Below are 19347 nucleotides of genomic sequence, written 5' to 3'. Positions count from 1 at the left end.
ATCCACAATGGGGAAGGTGCATGCCACCCGCCACAGTGACCCCATGTGAGTGTTGGTATCCAGGCAGGGAGACCCATCGGCTCAGCACTGGGTACCACAGTTCCATCAAGCTGGGAAGAGTCCTCGCATTTGAGCCCAGGGGTGAGAAAGGCAAGGCAGCACGAGGGAACTGTTTACGCCGGGGGACTGATCAACTAAGCAGACGAAGGGAAATAGAGGTCATGTTTCCTCCTGTCGGATACGAGGGCTACAAATACAGAAAAGAAGAACACTGGAAAGAGCCCTGTGGTGTTGAGTTGGAATTAGAGGTATTGTATGAACTTATGGGTCTCAGTAAGTGTAAATGTAAATGTGTTCCAGGTATACACATACATACATACATACCTAAAGGAAATAAAAACCCCCTTAGGAAAAATGGCTGATTCAAAAGGCAGAAGTGAAACGTAGAAGGTGAAATTGAAGCAATCTTTTACTGGAAAGTAAGAAAATGCTCCAAGAACAATAGGGGCATATCTCAAGGAAACAAATTTTTGACAAGGAGGCCAAGACAATTCAATGGGAATAGTCTTTAACGAAAGGTAATAGAGTAACTGGATATCCACAGCAACATAATGAAGTTGGACCCTTCCCTCACATCTTATACAAAAATTAACTCAAAATGAATCAAACATCTAAATGCAAGAACTAAAATTATAAATCTTTTAGAAGAAAACAAGTACATTTTATGGCATTTGATTTGACAATTGTTTCTTAGATGTAATAAAAGAAGTATAAGCAACAAAAAGAAAAATACATAAAATTGCCTTCACCAAAAGGAAATCTTTTTGTGCTTTAAAGGACACTATCAGAAAAGAGAAAGACAATTCCAGAATGAGAGAAAATATGTGCCAATCATTGGAAGTGGGGGTGTGAAACAGCCACTTTGGGGAACAGTGGGCAGTGCCTCAGAGAGATAAACATAGAGTTAGCTGTTTGACTCAGCAGTTTCACTCCTAGGTGTATACCCACAAGAAATTAAAACATACACCTACAGAAAAAATTTTACAACATGTCTAACAGCATTATTCATAAAAGCCAAAAAGTGGAAGCAACCCATAAATCCATCAACTGATGAACGGATGTGGTATGTTCATACAATGGGATAGTGTTCATAGTGGAAATGAATGAGGCGCTGCTTCACACTACAACGCGGATGGACCTTGAAAACACTGCTAGAGGAAAGAAGCCCATCACAGATGACTGTACATGCTTATCCAACTCTATTTGTACAAAATGTCCCAAATAGGCAAAGCTATAGAGATAGTAGGTAGATTAATAGTTGCCTAGGACCTGGAGGCATGGAAAGATGGAAAATGAGTACTCAAAAATTAGGAGGTTTCCTTTTGGAGGGATGAAAATGTTCTAACACTGATTGTAGGGTTGGCTGTACAACTCTGTGAATATACTAAAAACTATCGAATTGTTTATTTTAAATAATTGTCTTGCAGGGTATGTAAATTATATCTCAATAAAACCATTACCAAAAAAATGACATAAAGGCCAGCTTGAAGGGATTCCCACTGACTACATTTGGGACAATATGCCAATTAAGTAAATAATGATAGTGACATATAACCCATTGAATACAATAGGAATCCATTGCAAATATCAATATAAACAATGCATAGAGAATTTGATTAGTAGCAGTATATGCTCGTGGTCTTGAAGTTCCTTCCTAAGATATTTATTAATAACAAAGGGAAAACAATAACTTTACAGGGGAAAACTTATCAGACACCACCTTACTGAAATGATTAAAGGTCAATCATAGTAATGGAATAAATCAGAATCATGCCTCACTTAATAGGACACAAAGAGAATTCAGCATCCCTTCAGGGATACTCCTATCAAAGATGCATAATCTGAACTGAGTCATGAGGAAACATCAGACACTCTGATGGACATTCTATGTAATAACGGACCATGGAAGTCAAGAACGGCTGGAATTGTTCCAGACTGAAGGAGACTAGAGAGACAATGACAACTCAATGCAGCAAATCATCTCAACCGAGCTCTGTCTGCTACAGGGATATTGTCAAGACAACTGATGAAATTTAATCATTCTATGTAGTTGATGGCAATAATGTTAATTTTATGATTTTGATAACAGTATTGTGATTATGAAGGAGAATGTCCCAGTTTGTTGGAAATAGAAAAAATGGAATAATGTCAGTAAGTTAGGCTCAAATGAATTTGCAACAGAGGGAGTTCTTTATATTTGACAACTTTTCTGACATATAACAAGAAACTATAATGTATATTAAATAACTGGCTGTATTTTTCAAAAGTGTCTGTGTTACTAAAGGCAAAAAAAAGTTGATGAACTGTTTCCAATTAAAGGAGATTAATAAGAGCTTGGAAACTAAATGTAATAAATGTTATTGGATTAGATTAGCAATTTTCAACCAGTGTGCCTTAAGAACTTTTAAAACATGTAATACATTAATATTTAGGCAGGGGCACTGACCTATTTTCCCTTACATTGTCAAATTTAAAAAATGACGACAGCTGAATAAAACAATAGCCATCTAGTGTGAAGGAATCAAATTGATAACCACTATTTTTGTCAGATCATCAAAAATATATTTTTGAAGTTCCACATAATTTTAATAATCAGTTTATGTGTACTATGAGATAAAACAAGGTTGAAAATAACTGGTCTAGATCCTAGACCAGGAAAAACATAATATAGAAATGTCACTGGGGCCCTGGCTGGTATAGCTCAGTGGACTGAGCGCAGGCCTGCGAACCAAACAACCACGGTTCAATTCCCAGTCAGGGCACATGCCTGGGTTGCAGGCCAGTTCCCAGCAGGGAACTCACGAGAAGCAACCATACACTGATATTTCTCTCCTTCTCTCCTCCCCTTCCTCTCTAAAGATAAATAAATAAAATGTTTAAGAAAATAAATAAATATAAATAAAAATAAATAAAAATTAAAAAAAAAAGAAACTACAACCATCCAGACTGGTAGGAGAGGCGGTGACACAGAAACTACAACCATCCAGACTGGTAGGAGAGGCGGTGACACAGAATGAGCTGGTCCCACATCCTCATGTAGTAGATAAAAACTCAGAAGGGTTATCTTGGGAGCAAGGAGTCCCAGCCCCACACCAGGCCCCCCAGCCCAGGGTTCTAGTGCCAGGAAGATAAGCCTCAAAAACATCTGGCTACAAAAACCAGAGGGTATTGAGTTGGTAGAAGTAACTGCTGGGGTGCCAAGAATTCCCCTTAAAGAACCCACACATAAACTTACTCAGATGCACTCCCTCTGAGCTCTAGCACCAGAGTAGCAGCTTGAAAGGCACCAGTGGGACACAGGGAGGAACCGAAGTGTCTGGCATCAAGGAGGGAGCTGCAGGTCAGCTTTCTCCCAGAGAGAGAGGAGGGCAGAGGCCACTGTCCCTTTTCGGAGCTTTTCACCCACGGAGGCAACAGGCGGGTGCCGTATCTGAGACTCCATCAAGCTGACTGACACACTTTGCCCCACCCCGAAGATTCCCTGGGACTCTGTCCCACGTCCCACCCAACTTATGGGTCCTCCCAAACTGTTAACTGTGACTCTAACCATACGAATGGCTACTTTTGGGTCATGCTTCACAACTTCCCAAATCCTATCAAACAAGCAACAGCTGGCCTCAGTAAGTCCCCAGACACTGTACCTTTTGCTAAGTGGTCCCAGGTCTGGCACTAGCATAGCAGCCATCCTAGAATCATAGCTTGGCTTCGCCTGAGAATCTCCAAGCCAAGCACAAGTACCAGCCATCTCAGACTGCTTTATAGCTCATGTAAGGTGGCCCTGGGCAGAACACAGGTGGGGGCTGGTATTGGCCTGCACCACCTGGGAACCCCAGAGCCTGCACACCCAGTGGACGGCTACAGACCACAACGGAGCACCTCCATCTTTCCCCTGCACCGCTGATCCTCCGTGGAGGGCAGAGGTTGGTAATAAGTAATCACAGCCATCCTTGCAGCTGACTGACCTGGGTAAATCCCTCCCGTTGACCTGCCAACAGCAACTGAGGCTCAACTACAAGAGGAGGGTGCACGCAGCCCACATAATGGGTGTACTTCGAGTACCCAGTTTGGGTGACAGAGGTGCCTGTGCTACTGGACCCCTACAGGACACCTACTAGATCAGGCCACACTACCAAGACACGAAGTCAAAGCAGCGCTACCTAATATATAGAAACAAACACAAAGAAGCTTCCAAAATGAGGAACAAAGAAGCATGGCCCAAATGAAAGAACAGCTCAAAACTCCCCAAAAAAGAACTAAACAAAATGGAGATAAACAATCTATTAGATGCAGAGTTCAAAACACTGGTTACAAGGATGCTCAAGGAACTTAGTGAGGACCTCAGCAGTATAAAAAAGATCAAGTCAGAAATGAAGGATACACTAATTGAAATAAAGAGCAATTTACAGATAAACAACAGTAAGTGGATGAAGCCCAGGATCAAATAAATGATTTGGAAAATAAGGAAGCAAAAAACAACCAATCAGAACAACAAGAAGAAAAAAATCGAAGAAAACAAGGATAGTGTAAGCAGCCTCTGAGACAAATTCAAGCATTCCAACATTCACATCATATGTGGTGCTAGAAGGCAAAGAGAAAGAGTAAGAGATTGGAAATCTCTTTGAAAAAGCAATGAAAGAAAACTTCCCTAATTTGGTGAAGGAAATAGACATGCAACTCTGGGAAACACAGAGAGTCCCAAACAAGGTGGATGCAAAGAGGCCCACTCTAAGACACATCATAATTAAAACACCACAAGTTAAAAATAAAGAGAGAATCCTAAAAGCAGCAAGAAAAAAGAAGTTAGTTACCTACAGGGGAGTTCCCATAAGAATGTCAGCTGATTTCTTAAAAGAAATTTTGCAGGCTAGAAGGCATTGGCAAGAAATATTCAAAGTCATGAAAAGCAGGGACCTACAGCCAAGACTGCTCTACCCAGCAAAGCTATCATTTAGAATCAAAGGGCACATAAAGAGTTTCCCAGACAAGAGAAAAACAATGGCGTTCATCATCACCAAACCATTATTATATGAAATGTTAAAGGGACTTAATTAAGAAAAAAGATCATAACGATGAACAATAAAATGGCAAAAATACACATTTATCAACAATTGAATCTGAAAAACAAACTAAAGAAACACGAACAGAGGCAGAATCACAGATACAGAGGGTGTTTTGATGGTTGGCAGATGGAAAGGGGGTGTGGGGGATGGGTGAAGAGGTGAGGGGATGAAGAAGGACAAATAGGTAGTTACAGAATGGGGATGGGAAGTGCAGTATAGGAGATGAAGTAGCCTAAGAACTTCCACGCTTGACCCATGGGCATTATACACAAAGGGATTGCCTGAGGGAGTGGGGGGTGCTGGGTGGAGGGGGGCAAAGGGGAGAAAACTGGGACAACTGCAATAGCATAATTAGTAAAACATCATTTAAATAGAAAGAAAAGAAAAAGAATAATGGGGCATGGTCTCCCATCAATTCACAAATGCCTCAATAACAACTTATAAATACATAGGGAGAGAGGCTGATAAAGCAAATGCAGCTAAAAATGGATATAATGAAGTCATTTGTACTATTCCTGCAAACTTTCAATAAATTTGAAATAGTTTTCAAATGACTTTTAAAGTCATGTAAAAAACAAAATGAAATATCAAACCCAACGTACACGAGTAAATAACACGCACACAAAACAACACCTATTTTGTGCAAACATGTAACAGCACAGACACACACTGCAAACACACCCCGGTGGTCCTTATGGGTCCGGGAGAAGGATGCGAACGTGTGGGCTGAAAAGAATAAATACAACGGTTTGTTTGAAGGCTGGAGGGCAGGCTAAAGGAACACCCGCCAAACTTCTCACCTCGCACATCTGAGGAATGAGGCCGGATCGGAGTGGAGGCAAACAGGAAGAGGGGGAACATCAGATCGACCCACACTGTATCATATTTTGTCTTTTATTTTGACATTGTTTGAATTGTTACACGAGATAAAATACATTCACGTACTATTTATGTAATTTTTAAAATAGAGGGAAATGGCGGAACATCCATATGGTGTTACCTAGACAGCTGTTAAAAATTAGATAGAGCTACATGCACGGACATATGACAATACTGTGGCCTATTATGTGTTTTTAATAGCAACCTGCAGAGAACCAGGGATCGCATGAATAATTGTTGCAAAAGGCATATAAACAGTTCACATAGGCAACATTGTAACTATTAGCCACGCCACTCCTGGAGGGAGGGTTAAGAAGAGGGGCTTGTATACACGTTAGTCTGATTATTTTGCAATTAATTTGTTAACTTATAATTTTAATTAACCATATAATGATGAATATAACCTCATTACAGAAGAAATCAAATTATATATATATAATCGCTTTTGTGATTTAAGGTACATATCACTGTGGCTAAGAGAGGGAATTGTTTCTTAAAGAACAAGTGATATTTTTAAATCAGAAAATGTAAGCTCCCTTCCAACGAAGCACAAGTTTAGAAAAGGCGAGGCCGTCAGCTGCTGATTCTCCTGAACGGGGTGTGCGGGTCTGACACCCCCGGACTTTCCCACCCACACTGGACACTCCCGCCCAGTCCAAGCCACTAGTGCGCTCCCAACCCACGAAGTTCTCAGCGCACCAGCCTGTGCACGTGAAGGTGCATATGTTCCTCCCTCGGTTTCTACCTGGCAATCCCTGCCTAAGACTGTCTGGTGTCCCTTCCACTGGGAAGCCTTAGCTGACTTTCTCTGGCCCATGTAAGGAGCCTCCGGCCGTCCCTCTACCCCAGTGTTCTGGCCGCCCGGTCTTCCGTCTGCTGGGCTGCGCTCTGCTTTGAGAGCCCGACACAGCGGACACAGCGCAGTAAGTCTAGCTCCCTGCCGCCCCCACCACCCCGCCAGTCTCCGCAGAGGCTCCGGGGTGGGGGCGGGAGGCGGGGGTGGGGGTGGGGTGGGGGGAGCGAGGGGTCGGGAAGGTTGAGGCCTGAGAGGCAGCACCATGCCTATCCCATAATGGTCCGAAAATAAGTGCCTGTACAAAGTGCTTTGGAAAACAGTTCAGCAACACAGGGGTGGGCAAAGTACGTTAATAGTAAAAAATAATACAATTATTAACAAATAATAATACAAGAATAAAGTCTGTGTTTCGCATCCTCACATCTGTAAACCTACGTGTCCCCACCTTGTATATTAAGAGCAATGAAAATATCTCTATCCCCTTGACTCAGCAAAGACCTGAAGAAATAATCCTCCCCACAGGAGGAATATATGTGACCGTTTTGTCCTGAGCATTATTTTAATGCTGAAAAACTCAACACGTTGGAATGTCTAACAGCTGTCTTTTTTTAGAGAAAGAGAGTCGTGAATTTAGGCTTGGGTACTGGGGGTTTTTTTTCCTTCCAGTTCCATTGTGGTCGTGCGGACAGTGTGCAGAGGTTGGGAAGAGCGTTGAGAAGGCCGCTCGACCTGGTTTGTAGGATTGAAAAGCTGAAGGAAGTCGGGAGAAGTGTCTTCAACCAGAGGAACGAATTTCTAATGAAGGGATTCCGGCACCTGGACCCGCCAGTGGGCGCTAAGGGTGCGGAATGAGATTCCCGGCGTCTCTCGGAACAAAGCTACAGCCACCAATCGCCCCGGGACGCCCAGGGCTCTCGCACTGAGTCCGGCTGGGAGGGGCTGAATTCCCGCTGGTTGGGGCAAGGGAATTCTCCAGCGGCCGGTCCCTTCGCAAGGGCTTTCCCATTAGCAGCCTTCAGGTCCCCACCGGCCTACTGACTAAATCCAAGAATTCGCGAGAGATTGGGAGAGACAGATCACTCCCGGCCGCGACCCCGCTGCGCTTGGTCGGGGTCACCCGCGGCCTCCAGGTTTCCGGCCCCGACCCTTCCCCCTCGGCCACCCCCCACCCTTCCCACTCGGCCACCCCGGATCTCGCTCCCCGGCGGCCCAGACCCAGCTTTCGCGGCTGCTGCCCCGTCGCCAGCCTCCCTCTCCCCGCCCTCTTTCCCTCTCCGCCATCTGCACACACGCTGCTCACTCCCCTTCTCGGCCCCGCGTCCCCGCAGCCCCACGACCTGCAGCGAAGCCTTCACCAGCACGATCACCCCAGGGATCTGTAAACTTTGTCCCTAAGGAGTGGACTCTTCCGCGGGACTCTCCGCGGAAAATCAGCAGGACCCGCCCCGGAGGGGCGGCCTCCGTGGACACAAGCCTCAGCAGCTCGGCCCCGTCTCTCCAGCCTCACCGGCCTCTCCCACGGGGAAGGGAAGACGAAAGGCGGAGGCTGAGAAGGGCGACGCAGGTCCCTGGGGCAGGAAGGACCGAGGGCGGGGGGGCACTGGAGACAGCAGCCAGGTCGGGGCCACCCAGTGCCGCTCTCCACCAGTCCATTTACCGGGGCTTTGGGGTCATCTGCCAAGGCCGGGGTGCCGGAGTGGAGCACCCACTTCGCGTTTCGCAGCATGCCCAAGCTTGTTCTCCCTAAGTAGTGGGGGGGGGGGGGGCACGGAGAAAGACCACTCGAGTACTAAGTGACTACATTCTTAAAAAAACACAAAACATAAAGTCAGGGGCTCGCGGATGCCGCACACTCCTCCAAGTCCGTCCGGAGCAGAGCGGTCCGCTCGGCAGTCCCCGCAGCACTCCCTCCACACACGTGAGGACTCGGGAGTGTGGAGCGTGGGTTGTGATTATTGTACACAGTCGGTGTGACACTCCGGGATTGTTCCGCCGCGGAGGCCGCGCATGTCTCGGTCGCACTGTTCGGTGCAGTCTGCTGAACTATTCGTTTGTATAAGAAATGTTCTACCTCGCCAGAAAGAGAGAAAATGTGTATTTTAGAAAAAGAAATGGGATTAACATCTAAAAGAAAAGTAGGTAAACTCTTCCGCAGATACTGGCGCGAGAAACCGGTGTGCAGACACATTTGCTCTTTATTCACTGAAATTGTTTCGGACGCCTCTCCGGCCTCACCTCGCCGCCCCCTCATTCTCCGTGGCCGTGGTCGTGGTCCAGGCCCAGAGTGGCCGTGCCCCGGTCCAGCGGCCGCCAGAGGACACGGCCTTCCCTGGAGAGCCCAACGACTCCTCCGCTGGGAACCGCGCCTTTCGGGTGCAGCCTTCCTGCCATGGCAATGCCCCAGCTGCGGTTTCCCGGAGCCCGCGGACCGTGACCCCGCCTGCGGACCCCGTCTCCAGGTAGAGCACCCCCTGACCTGCTTTTGAACTCGCTAATCCTGTCTTGCACTCTCGCCCGCGGCGATCCCTCGCCCTGGCCCGGCGCGCTAATTCCTGATGACCCTGCTGCCCCGCCGCGCGCTCTGCCCGCGGGGCTTTGAAGGACAGGGCCTCGGGCCTCTGAGCGCCTCGCGATCCGGCGCGCGGGCCCGGCCCGCAGGGCAGCGCCGAACGCGGGCTCACGTGTCCTGGGAACTAAACAAACAGCCTCTTGTTGCAAACGTTCTTTCTTTTCTTGCTTTCTCTTGTTTTTCCCTTACAAAGAACAAAACCTTAGGTAACTCGCTAAGCTGGGGACGCCGTGCGGAAGGCGGTAGTGAGGGTGACGAAGGGGTAAAGACCAAGGGGCTGGCGAAGGCGGAACAGGTAGGACAAAGGACGTAGGACAGTGTGACTTCGTTCCTATTTTCAAACGGGGGTGAAGGGTGTAAACCCATGTCCGGGATGGGACCGAACTTGGGGCTTTTAAGGAAAGGACTGAGGGTCAGAAGAGAAACCTATTTGTCATTTTATAATCTTTTATACTGTTTAGAATTGCCCCAGATAAGTGTTTTCCTTAAAAAAATTGTTTTAAAACTAAATGGAAATTGGCGCACACCATAAGCACCTACGGACTAAAGCTCCCTCCCCCTCCAACACACAACCAAGGCACGGATTCCCACGTTTGTTCAGGGCTTTTGTTTGTATGTATGTATTTTTAGAGAGAGTGGAAGGGAGGGGGAAAGGGAGAGAAACATCAGCCATTCCCTTTCCTGGGCTCGGTACTGGCAACCCAGGCTCGTGCCCTGACCGGGAATCCATCCCCGACCTTTCGCTCTTCCGGAGGACACCCATCCAACTGAGCCACTCCCAAGGCTTCTTCCTATTTTTGTTTGGTTTTGTCAGCCAGCTGAACACGAGGCACCGTCGTTCCCCCTCTTGGACTTTGGTTTATTGCAGGGCCCCTGAGGCTGTGCAAAAGCACCACTTGTAGGGAAGTTATTTTCAGAGGTGGTTTTATAGCCAGGAAAGCAAATCTGCACTTAGTCACCGGCTGGCAAAGCGCATCTCTGTCAACCACCGGGTGGAGTGATCCAAGAGGTCAATCTCAGAGGTCTCCTGCCTGGACCCCACCCCAGGTTCTGTTTTCCAAGGGAAGGTTAGCAATCCCTACCATGTAGGCTCCACCACTGAAGGGATTTAGGTTTATTTGACTCACAACTCTCCCCTGGTACCTGGCAACATGTCCAACGTGTAGTAGTAGCTCAATAAATGTGTGTTGGGTGAGGAATATTCCAAAGTGTGTGCAGCAGCTCCTAGAGAATCCTTCCCACCCAGTAGGTATAAATTAGCAGCTATATCTGGGCCAACGGGGGGGGGGGGGGCAGAGGGGCAGGGTAGACTTGCTCCTTAAGCGAGGTCTTGAGGGTGCTTTGGCAAGTGGTCAGGGCATTTCCAGGATTACGAGAGAGTCCCCACAGGGCTGCCCCGGAGATTCCTCGCCCCTGAATTTTGGAATCCTTTCCCAGGGTCAGGAGATGGAAAATTCCTCCAGGCTCCCCACACCCTCGTTTCCAGGTAACCTCCTGTCTTTCTAGGCTGGCCCAGGGCCGCACTGTGGAGGGGCCTCAGATACTGGAATCGGGATCAACCCAGCCGGGAGAGCAAGGAAGCCTCAGCCAGTGAGGCAGGGGAGACCAGCAAGGCGACAGAGGAAGGGGTCCCTCAGCTTCCCTTTGAAAGCTCAGCCTAAAACCTGCTTTCTGGTGATGCTGATCTCAACTATGATCTCACTGATCTCACTTCTCGGGGTGGTTGGGTGACCTTCAATGTGCAGTGTTGTGGCAGGTGCAACAAAGACAAAAGGCATCCCAGTATACACAAAGTCTCCCTGGGTAAGCTTTTTGGGACACAAAGTCTGGGAGGGAAGCTGAGCAGTAGCCCTTGCTGGAAGCATGGAAAGAAAACACCTCTTCAAACATATTCTAACATTTAAAAAGTTATTTTACTACATTCATTTGAATTGTGACGCCTCACAAATTTAAAAGGTCATCAAAGGATATACAAGCCAGGGCTGCGGCCTCTAGGCTGCTCTACAAGGCAGCGTGAGGGTGAGGGAAGGGGGGGAGCCCCTGCTCTCTCCCAGGGCGCCAGGGGGAAGAGGGGGGCATCCAGGACACAGTCGGCCAGGATCCCAGCTGCAGGGGATTCAGATGAATTCTTCTTGGGCTCATGTTGCTATTCCTGCCTGGCCATATTCCTGAGTGGTCCCTCCTGTCCAGAAAGACCTTCACACTGGCAGCTCCAGAACTGGGAAGGGGAGAATCTGGCGTGGGAGGCTGAGGCATGGGAGGCACTATAACCATGGAAGCTCAGTAATGTCCACGCAAACACCCTCAGCTGGATGACTGAAAGCAGCGCTGGACTTGGGGCCTTACAGCTCAGTGCCTTCTCTGAACCCGATACCCAGCGCTTTTCAGAAACAGAGGTTGGGGAGACCAGCAGGTTTGCTGTCCTTCAGCATGAGTGAGTCCCGTTTCTCCAGCACCCCCACCCACTCCGACTCCAGCCAGGCATCTGGGGTTGGGAGCACAGAACCCTGGCTCGCAATCTGAAGGCCAGACACCCACCCCTGTTCTCACGGGGACTCTGACCTCACAAACTACCAGTAGTACTACCTGTGCACTCTCAGCTTTAAGTCAAATGATACAAACTTAAATTTTCTTTTAAGTTTCTTTAATAATTAACACTATCCCCATTTAATGAATAAAGACAATGAGTCCTGGAGGGGTTAAGCAACCTGTTTGCAACTAGTTAGCAGATTCTAACCCCACCTAGCTGAGAGTCAAAACTTTGAAGCTTGCCCTGGCTGGTGTGACTCAGTGGATTGAGTGTTGGCCTGTGAACCAAAGGGTCCCAGGTTTGATTCCCAGTCAGGGCACATGCTTGGGTTGTGGGCCAGGTGTCCAGTGTGGAGGTGTGTAAGAGGCAACCACACACTGATGCTTCTCTCTTTCTCCTTCCCGTTCCCTCTCTCTGAAAATAAATAAATAACATCTTTTAAAAAATTATTTTTAAAAAATACTTTGAATCTTTACTCAGGAGCCTGCAATTCCTCAAAGACCCTAGTCCAGCAGGCCCCTCCTCATTAGACAGAAGCAGAAAGGAGGCCTTGGAGAGGGGAACAGTCAGCTGCGGGGTACACAGCCAGTGCATCGTCCTTTCCTGAGCCACACCGGGCTCCTCTGGCTGCTCCCAGAAAACTCCCCTCTCTGGTTGAGCTGCACACCGGGCACCTGAATGAGAGGCACACTGCACTCTCAACAGGTGAGACAGAAACAATCTAGGTGTCTATCAATACTAAATGGACAGATCATGTGGTATAACCTGATGATGGAAAGTTATTTTGCCATGGAAAGGAATGAAGTACTGATGTATGCCACATGAATAAACCTTGGAACATTATGCCCAGTGAAAGAGGCATATTGTATGATTCCATTGATGTAAAATACCCAGAATAGGTAAATCCATAGAAACATAAAGTAGATTAGTGGTTGCTTAGGGCTGACTAGGAGCTTGGGGCTGATAGCTAACGGGTACAGGTCACTTTGCAAGGTGATAAATATGTTCTAATATTTACTGTGGAGATGGTTACTATGTAGCTGTGCATGTGCAGTATATTTTAGTGTACCTAGATGTCTATTTTAAAACCATTGAAATGTACAGTGTAAATGAGGGGGTTGCATGGTATGTGAATTACATTTCAGTAAAGCTGTTATCAAAACAGCAAAAGCCAAACAAGACATACTTAATTGTGAGAGATGAGGCCACTCTCAACACAGGTTCTGCTCTGCGAGCATCTGGGTCCTCAGAGACCAAATTTCCTTCTGTCTCCACAGAGGCCACAGCTCCCTGTGAGGGCTGGGTCAATCCAAATGCCCTGTCCAGGCTGCTGTGCCGGGAACTGCCACACAGCACCAGGCCAGGGTGTCCGTTCTCAGACTGAAAAGAGAGGAAGAGATTTTTGCCTTGGTAGGGCCCCAGGCCCATGCCTGGATTTAAATCCACACAAACTAGCTGTGTGATTTCGGTCTGTTTCTATCTCTGCAAAATGGGCCAAACAAGCCCTGCCCTAAGGGCTGTGGGGACTATTTCATGATAGGGTGAGTCCAGCACAGCTTAGGGCAGCAAACCACACATCCCTTGCTAGAAAACAAATCAGTTTAGGGGGTGATCTAGATAAAATCAGAATGTGGAAGGTGTGAATAGATTTCACTGAGAAAGAAGGAAAATTTTTAGATGATTCTGTTGCATCTCTGGCATCCCTTCCTTCGTTTAAACAGCACACTTGGATTGGATACTCACTTCTGAAGACAAGGAGAAGAGCTCAGAGGCCCCATGGGAAGGGGGCTCGGGAAGAGGGGGAAGAGGGTGTGAGTGAGGGCAGAGGAGGAAAGAGGGGAGATGGGGAGAAGGGATGAGGGAGACTTCCATGAAGGGGCGAGGGGCCAGGTAGGAAAGACAGCATGGGGTAGGTGTGGCCAAACGGAAGAAGGAGAAGGGGACAAATAGAGAAGAACAAGGCTGAGAAATCACCTGAGGAAGGGGAGAAAGGAAGATTCACAGAGAACTACCTGGGAAGAGGAGTAGGAAGTCGAGAAAGCTTTGGGGGGAATGTGGAGGAAAGCAGATGTGACAAGAAGATCACCAAATTGGGAGTCCCCAGCCCTGTTCTAGAACCTGGGGACACTGGTCCCTGAGCCGAGCTGGCTGACAGCTTGAGCTCTGGCCAGGCCCCACCAGGGGCCTTCTCCCTCAGCCCCCACAGTATCCTGTCCCCAGGAGAATCCTGAGGCCTATGGGTGGGGGTGGGGAGCTTTTCAGATCACACTGGACACCTGCAGGTTGAGTCCAGTTGTGTCCAGGCCAGGCCTGTTTATCTCCTCTCACGTCCTACCTCTAAACTGCCCCCCTTCCAGGCCCCACCACTGCTGGCTTCCCCCTTCCCCAGCCTACCCCCAAATCCTGGCTGAAACTACTATTTCTCATTCCCACCACTTACTGACCACTTCCAGACCTTCGCTCCTGCCTTTCTCTTATCCAGCAGTGCCTGCTTTCCCCACTCTTGGCCCAATTTAGTGGTTTCCTGGAAGCCTTTTAAACATAGGGAGCCCACTGGGACCAGATTTGATGCCATTTGGTATACTACTGAGCACTAGTAACTTTTTCTAAGTTCTCTGGGTGGTTTAATATGTAGCAGGTGTAGAGAACTCCTTTGCCTCCTCCTTTAAGCCTCTGGGTATTAGCCCAAGGCCAGGGTCAAGGTGGGACTTGCCTTGTAATACCAGCTGGGTGATAGGTACCTGGAAGATTTCATCTGACCTGACTTGCTGGTGACAGTCACTCCTGTGTGGCCCTCTTTACAGTGAGGCTCTAGACCCACAGGCTCCCTTGGACATCCCTCATTGGGCTCAAGAAGACACCAGCAGGTTGTACCAGGCCAGGTGCTAGTGGCAGATCCTGATGGCCCTAGAGCTCCATGGCCTGACTAGGATCCCTGCCCAGATGGAGGAGGGACAAAGCAAACAGGGGAGTGCTGCCTGGGGGAGGAGGAGTCAGGCTGCACCTGGGAGGTGGCTTCAGGGGTCCAGGCTCATACCAGTAGACCCTAAACTGAACCAAGGTGAGTGTGGGGGCAAGGACCTAGCAACAGCTGAGGATATCTATCCTGAGCCCAGTTGCGAAAGACAAACTGTAGGCAACTGGATGCCAGAGAGGGTAAATGCCAGCTAGGAGGACCGGCAGCACCTCCCATCTCCTGCATCGGCTACCCCAACCCAGCCACCTTGGGTTCCCATCTCTACCGCCCAGGGATGACCTCCCCCTTCATGATGGGCACCCATGGAGCCCAGAGGGTCCTATTCCCTGCAGCATCCTCAGACACTGACATCTGGCAGACAGGTCTGAAATAAGTTGGTGACTAACTAAGGTGATTGAGTGACTGAAGCCAGCAATTTAGGAGATCCAGACAAAAAGGGGGTGAGGCAGGCAGAGGAACCTGGACTTCTGAGCCTTTGGCTCTGGGACATTGGCTGAGAGATGCGCAGGCTGAGAGTGGGGAGCAGGGTGGTGGAGACTGAGAGGCCAAGGGGAAGGAAGGAGAGGAGAGAAGAGGGGAGGGGAGGGGGAAGGGGGGAGGGGAGGGAGGGGAGGGGAGGGGAGGCCACAGAAGGGTAGAGGACCTGCCTGAAGCAGCCTAGAATCTCCACCCAGCCCTGCCAGCAGCCCAGGAGAGAGGCCTGGCCCCAGCTTCAGCAGAGGAAAGTGGCACCAGGAAGAGCAGGCTGGGCTGGGGCCAGGGGGCCAGGCCAGGAGAGCTGGCCTGGTGTGCCTGCCAGAGCACCCAAGAAGAAGGAAGAACAGCCAGACACAGGACTGAGCCTCCTACATTCCAGGTTCTGAGCACCAGAAGGGGATCCTGAAGGCTCCGGCCAGGGCTCCTGTCCCACTGGCAGTGCAGGACTGGGGGGCTCTGTACAGGTAGCATCTGGGTGAACCCAGGCTCTGATTCCCACCCAATCATATACACACCTTGGCTCCCCTAGAAACCAGGACAGGCCACATTTCCCACCCTAGAAGCTCCCCTTTGGGTTGTGGGGGTGGGGTGGGGCCTATTTACCTGAAGGCTGCTGAGACCCAGCACCAAGCAGCACTGAAGGTCAGGAAGTCAATCAAAAGGTATAGAGAAGGTGAGTGGGGAGAAACTGGACCATCCTTGGAGAAAGACTGGATTGGGCCCACACTTGCAAAAAGTGGCAAGAATTAGGGATGGCCAACAGGGCTGAGAGCAAGGCCAGGCCAGGGAGGGAGCACAGCCTCTTTCCCCAGCTCAGGCCGATCCTTGTAGAAACTCTCAGGAGACCTGGTCCCAAGGAAAATCTGAGTGGACTGGGGTTGGTGGCACCCTGTCCTGACCTGTCTCTCACCCACCCATGCTGTGAGTGGAGGACCTAGGCAACCAGGTGTCAGCGCCCCAGCCAACTCCAGCCCAGGACAAAACAGCTCCCTGGGCCCAGACTGCCAACTGGGCAAAGTTGAAGCTCACTAGTTCCTGGGGACCTGCAGGGGCTACCGAGGAAACATAATGGAAATCTCAGTGGAACCTCAGGCTGCAGTGGCCCTGCTGGACCCAGAAAGAGCCAGAAAAATCTAGGGTCTGTCTATATGGGAGCTCAGCCAGCCAGAGCCACTGAGAAAGCAATTTAGTTTGCCCACTCCCTTCCTAGCCTGGGACTCCACCACCCCCGTCTCTCCTGCTCAAGTTCCTGAATCGATTTACAAAAAACGAAGGGGGCATAGAGAAGCAGAGGCTGGCAGTGGGAGCAAGGGGAGTGGGCACACGACTCTGGCCTTCCCCACGCACTGCCAGGCGGGGAATCCCAGCGAATTTGTGCCGGGCAAACTCGTAATATCTGGAGCCCTGCGTCTAGATTACCATGGGAGGGAAGGTCGCCCAGAGCCAAACGGCGTCCCAACAAGCGTGCGCATACACGCACCCAGCAAGGCAGCCGCTACACACCCCTGCCACGTGGCCTTACAGGGTGCAGGCGCGCCCACTCTTCTCCACCCAGTACTCATACGAGGCAGCCCGGAGGCGTGTGGGTGGCAACCCAGTGGTTCCTCACAATCCACCTCCTGGGGAAGGGAGAGCGAGGGACAGCTAGGCCGCCCTGGCAGTGTGCCCCGGGAAGAACTGAGGAGCGCGAGCGGGCCTGGGTTTGGAGAGCCTGGATTCAGGCGCCTGTCCAGCCTCCGGCAGCCGCCTAGCTCGGATCTCGACCCGGCCAAAGCCCGGGTTTGGTGAGGAGATCCAACAGTTCCCCCACCGCCTCTCACACACTCACACAAACCATTCCCCGCCTCACCAGTGCGCCTTGAGTTCCTCACTGAAACCCGCGCACTGTCACAGAGGCCGAGCCCCACTCCGAAGTCCTGCGGCGGGGAGGGAGCCAGAGCGGGGACTCCTGCGGGCCACCCACTCCCACACAGCGCGGAGAGAGTGTGGGGAAACAGACAGGGGCACGGGAGAACGGGGGCGACCGCGAACTTCCCACAGTCAACCGGGGCTGTCCTGAGGCCCCCTCGGGTGTTCTCTGCCGGCTCCCCCGCAGCCAGAGAAGGGGAGGCGGCCCACTTCCCGCCTGGCTCCGCGCAGCTCTCAGGCCACGCGCCTCTCCGCAGAATGGCCAGCTCACAGTGGGTGTGAATGCGCCGGGAAGCCCATCAGAACGGAGACCTGAGTTACCCTCACAGAATGATGTCTTTCGTGAAACAAAAATTTAAAGCGGAGAAAACAAACGAACCCGGCGAGGTTCAGGTGCTCTTCCCTCCATTTTTCTTTGAACAGAAACCCCGGCCTCGTGTGCGGCAAAAGGAACAGGCTTGGGAGCTGCAAAATTTCGAGCGGAGTGTTTGCTTTCTGCTCAGAATTCTCCATACTCAACATGGCTTGCTTGAATAACAAAAATAAAATTGAGAGAGCCAGAGAGAAGGATTGGAATGGGTCATAATGATAGGCTGGATCGAAGACCAGCGTCCCAGTGGGCCAGGGTGGAGGGCGTACGGTCTCACGCGGGGGTCGCGGAGTTCCGCTACTCCTCCAGAGGCCGGGCCCAAGGGGCCGTGTGCGGGGCTCACCGCACTGGCGCAGCATGGGTCCTTCCGACCAAGCTGGGTCCCTCTAAGTCATACTCCCCAGGGAGGGTTACCAGACCTCCTGTAACTATAAACTTCCTTGCTCCCAGGCCCCTGGGTGCCATGAACTCTCGGCATCAGCAGCGGATCCACGCTGCTCTCCCTCTGCACACGCTGCCCCACACCCGAGCAAATAGGGCCGTTTGCTCTCCCACACCCAATTACCTTGTGGGCAAGTTTCCTTCATCCCTTCCTTCGTCCCTTCCTTCCCGTTAGTACGGGGAAACAGGCCTCCTTCTCTGCCCCCTAGACTCTCCTCCCTTTCCCGGGGGGGGGGGTGTCTCAAACCCTACACTGCGGCACAGTGGCTCAATTAAATAATTGGTGTGCCCCTCCCACCTAGCTTAGGCTGGGGGCGTTTGAGATCGGACACAGACACACACTCAACTGCTTACATACACCCTGGACGCAGACTAAGACACTGACACACGCACACTCATATACTTGCTCACGTGCTCCTCAGAGTCACGGAGGTTGCACCAGCAACGCACCCAGCCATGCCATAGCCATTTACGCCCGCACACCCAGGGGCCCGCCCCATGTCCTGGGGCTGGAGCGTCCTCACTCACCCTAGCATGAGGGCCAAAAACGGAAAAGCAAAGTCTGCTGTGGTAGCGCTTTAGGGAGAAGGGTCACGGGCCCTCCTGAGCGCACACATCTTTTCTGGGCTCTCTCAATCTCTCTTCTAAGCTCCTCTCTCAGTTGAAGGAAGGAAAATCCGGACCTGGCCTCTCCTGTCGCTGTCAAAGGAGAAGCTAAACTCGGGTGAGCACGGGCTCCTCAGAAAGTGCTGGGGACCTGGAGGCGCCTCAGACGACGGAGCGATGCCCGGGGTCACCCAGTGGTCGGCTCCACAGCCCGGCGGGACGTCCAGCCGCGCTCGCGTGGGCTCTCGCCTTTCTCCAGCCCAGCGAAGGCGAGATCTGGGACCTAGGACTGAGGGGCGGTGGGGAAGGGGTTCAATGGGCAGGGGCGTGACGCAGGGAAAGGCCAACCTTCTATCCCTGTCGGAGGGTGCGGTTCCCTGTGCGAAGACCCCAGAGCCGGAGGGGAACCGGGCATTTGTTGCATATCAGTCTCATCCTCACTGGACCCTCTCGGCTCCTAGTGCCTGTCTGCTCATCCGTTTTCCTTCCCCTGGCCAGCACGGGCATTCCAACAGTTCCCTTGCCTCACTCCTTCTGGCTCCTTTACTGCATTCCCAGCCTTGCTCTCCGTGGAGCGCCAGGAGGGGCCTTTCGTCCGGTTCAAGAGTGAGGCTGGAGGTTTGAATCTGGGGACGGGGGTGGAGCGCTGAACCCTACGCGCGAGTCCCCGCCTA

The sequence above is a fragment of the Sturnira hondurensis genome, unplaced genomic scaffold, assembly GCF_014824575.4.
Source record: "Sturnira hondurensis isolate 20B ecotype Veracruz unplaced genomic scaffold, ASM1482457v3 Scaffold0006413, whole genome shotgun sequence".
Lineage (NCBI taxonomy): Eukaryota > Metazoa > Chordata > Mammalia > Chiroptera > Phyllostomidae > Sturnira > Sturnira hondurensis.
Note: the sequence above shows the minus strand (reverse complement) of the source record.